Source organism: Mus caroli, chromosome 6 (genome assembly GCF_900094665.2).
Source record: "Mus caroli chromosome 6, CAROLI_EIJ_v1.1, whole genome shotgun sequence".
Lineage (NCBI taxonomy): Eukaryota > Metazoa > Chordata > Mammalia > Rodentia > Muridae > Mus > Mus caroli.
Window position 1 is genome coordinate 93,143,629 of NC_034575.1, and position 978 is coordinate 93,144,606.

Genomic DNA, 978 nt, shown 5'->3' on the forward strand with positions numbered 1-978 from the left:
AAAAAAAAGCATGTCTTCTACGGTTACATCTAAAACAAGCAAAATAATAAATGAGAAAGTAAAAGGCCCACATTCTGTGTATGTGCCTAAAGGATCTGAATGTAGTACAATAATTCTCAACATGCAGGTCATGACTCTTTCACAGAGGTCCCCAAGACCATCTTACAAATCAGATATTTNCATTGCCATTCTTAGCCACAGCAATTTTACAGTTATAAAGTAGTAATGAAATTATTTTTATTCTTGGGGTCATCACAATATGAGGAACTGTATTACAGGGCTGCAGCATTAGAAGGTTGAGAACCACTGGTGTAATAAATAATCCTCAGATCTAATCTGAGTGAACTTATACTGTAGGGCACACTGCGATAGTAAATCATGGGTTCAAAATGAAAAAGTTAAGCTTTGAGGGACCTGTACATGCCTAATGGAAAAAAACTAACAACAACAAAAAACAATGTTCGAACTCCACAAACCTTTCCCTTTGGCAAATTTTAATTTTTCACACTAGAGTGAGTCTGAGAGGGAGCTGTCATTTTGGAACACCATGTTCCATACATACTACTATTGATTTCATTAAGACTTGTCTCCCCAGGGGCTGGAGAGATGGCTCCGCGGTTAAGAGCACTGACTGCTCTTCCAGCAGCCACATGGTGGCTCACAACCATCTGTAATGAGGTCTGACGGCCTCTTCTGGTGTGTCTAAGACAGCTACAGTGTACTTAGATATAATAAATCTTTGAAAAAAAAAAAAAAAGACAAAAAGACTTGTCTCCCCAAACTTAAAATTCACTGCAGACTGAGACCACGGTGATTTACAATTCCCATAGAACATGGCACTAAACAGTGTCAGTGTATTTCACTTTAAAACCTCAATAGGAGCAACCCTACTGTTTCCTAGCAAATCAGTATGACTGTGTTGATACCTAAATCTTAATTGCCAGATTGAAGAGATAGCTCAGCAGTAAAGAGCATTTA

At 38.2% G+C, this 978-nt stretch overlaps 1 protein-coding gene across 1 annotated transcript in view; it reads right to left on the reverse strand.

Moving 5' to 3' along the window:
• Uba3 (ubiquitin like modifier activating enzyme 3) overlaps nucleotides 1-978 on the reverse strand; it is a 21,798-nt gene that overhangs the window by 16,297 nt on the left and 4,523 nt on the right. The gene's annotated exons all lie outside the window — the stretch shown is intronic.